General features: G+C 33.4%; 1 long non-coding RNA gene across 1 annotated transcript; it reads right to left on the bottom strand.

Annotated features, from left to right (window-relative positions):
- Window positions 1-1,524: 1,524 nt before the first annotated feature.
- On the bottom strand, window positions 1,525-2,226 carry LOC129580069 (uncharacterized). Its single transcript, XR_008689334.1, has 3 exons — window positions 2,015-2,226; window positions 1,717-1,860; window positions 1,525-1,578 (listed from the first exon to the last, which is right to left on the bottom strand). It is a non-coding gene; the product is annotated as an uncharacterized LOC129580069 (long non-coding RNA).
- Window positions 2,227-2,521: the final 295 nt, after the last annotated feature.

Raw genomic sequence — 2,521 nt, 5'->3', positions numbered from 1 at the left:
TTATAAATTATCACTTGAAAAAAATTGAACTGAATACACCAACCTGTAGTCAAATCATCGTAAGTCAGAAGAACAATAGAAAGAATTTCGTACTGCCAATCAAATCGAATGAAAATATAACAATGATTTAATTTTTGTACCGATGATAGCAACGAATAGTTTTCACTTCGGTGGATGCGAGTTGAAAACATGTTTTTTATTTGTGTCAAAGTGTTGACCATCGATAAGTCATATTTGGGAGACACTGTTTATAATATAACTGTTTATTTTTAAAAAATTCGTGCAATTACCGCCAAAGTGTAATCAACTCTGTAGCTGAAATCGATTTAAGAAAACACACTTTTTTTAATCACATGTTTATTGTTCATCGGTTGTTAATCAAGACAAAACAAGCAAGAAATATTCACAATTTTGAGAGCAAAAATCATTTTTTCTATTTTTGGAAGATGGCACGTTTTGATGCTATAGATCGGATAAAAAATTTCAGTCATGAATGGAATTATCGTGAGTGTGAGCGATGTGGTGTGCGCGCTAACCCATACACGCAAGTAAATAGTGTTTTTGCGTTCAAATTTGGTGCATCATATAGAAGTTAGTGCATGCGAAGATTTCATTCTGAATGATTGGAACAGACATTGTTTTGATTTGCATGTTGAACTCTGACTTTTGCTTTAAATATTCATAAATTGAATATTCCAATTGTAGATGATCTTCCGACATTAAAAGGATTATCCCCATAGGCGATGACGTGCATTGGCATCTCTTTGAAATGATAATATCACATTCAATAGCTCAGTAGCTTCATGAGAGCACTTACACTTTGGAACAAACCAAATTTGCCTCAATGATTGATTTGAATAAATTGCTTATGTTGATTCTTTTGTGATAAGATAAAAAAAATCACCAAATAAAGCACATTTCATCTAACAAATCTTGACATCGAATTTAAACTCAATGGGACTAACAAATGGAAGTAAACAGTGTTCACAAAAACACTCTCAAACGTATTTCTTCTGTTGAATACGTTTTCATTGAAGGCAAATTACTTGCAGAGTAGATAAAATTCATCTTATGATACAAACCTGAAGACTCAGAAATTAAATTTCCCTTCCAAAAAAAAATTGTGTCTCATGAAGAATAACTTACATTTCCCGCATATTCCATGCAATTATAATTGTATTGCTCCATTAATAAATTAACATTTCAGTCAATTGTTTGACATTTATTCAATTTTAAAACTCGCGTTGGAAGCTAGTTTATCCACGAGTAATGAACAAGAAAGCACAATCAAGAAAAACAATGAAGCAGATTTTTCAATAGCAGTCAATGATGCTTTTTATTATACCATGCACAGAAATAAATCGATCGATAGGTTTATTCTCAAAAGAAATAATCTCATTGAATGACATGTTGAAAAAAAAACACTTTATTTTCGCTTGACAAGTTATTCAGAAGCTAATTTCATTCAGAATTTCACTGGATTTTAAGGAAATGAAAACCATGTGAAGAAAAAATGGAAAATGTTCATGAAGCAAGCTTACCCAGCGGTTCAGTATGATTTTAGCGATAGATCATTTCCTGCAATCAAAAGCACACCCTAATTTATTAAAAAAATATTCTACTGCCACTATTCCGAAGAATCACGAACGCGCAACATCGCTCGTTCAATGAATCATTTGGAATGTGTGAAATTTTTATATTGAGATCAGATCATACATGAAGATGAGGAACGATGGAAGCGTTGCATCTCGAGCAATTTTGAGGGCTGTTCAAATGTACGTTCACGGCGCTCCATTCAAGCTTACAGCACGAGCAGTTATATTTTGCACGATACTTTGCGACCGCTGCATAGTTCTTTTGCTGTGAAAAAAAAACGTTTTTCAAAATTAATGCACGCACATTGGACAATGTTATTGATTTTCTATGGAGCAATTCTTTCACTTACTTAATTTTTCAATTTGATTACCACTAATTTTAAAACTCTTTTTAGAAAAAAATGTAGAAATTTACTCACAACTTCAAAGGGATGCACGCACATATGGCAACTTTTGCAATTATCCATTCCGATTGGCTCCATTGATACGGTTGAAAAAGTGCGGAGGCAATTCGGGCATCGATAATACGAACAATATCGATCCATTTTGTTTGCGTGTTGATTTGACCAAGAACAAAACGGAACTAAGTGTATGCTCATTTGTTCATGCAATTTCAGAGTGATGAATTCGGTTGACGTAAGAAAAAAATTGTGAAGAAAATGAAAGTACCGCCCTATGGGAATGAACACAAAGAAAACAAAACGGCAACATCAACGAGCGAGACAGTTGACATTTATTTATCGTTTATTTTAAACCAATTGCAAGCCAACAATTATCGATCGTTCACGAAATTGATGACAATTGAAAACTACCAAGACGAAAATTTCAAACAACAATTTCGACAGTGTTTTGACTTACGATATTTTTTCATGCGTCTCTTGGTCACTGGCTGAAATCGAAACTCAATGTTGGTTTGCTGGGCATTT

This window comes from Sitodiplosis mosellana, unplaced genomic scaffold, assembly GCF_009176505.1.
Source record: "Sitodiplosis mosellana isolate CC-2019 unplaced genomic scaffold, AAFC_SMos_1.0 Smas_scaffold_6991, whole genome shotgun sequence".
Taxonomy (NCBI): domain Eukaryota; kingdom Metazoa; phylum Arthropoda; class Insecta; order Diptera; family Cecidomyiidae; genus Sitodiplosis; species Sitodiplosis mosellana.
Note: the sequence above shows the minus strand (reverse complement) of the source record. Positions and strands in the feature narration are given on the sequence as shown.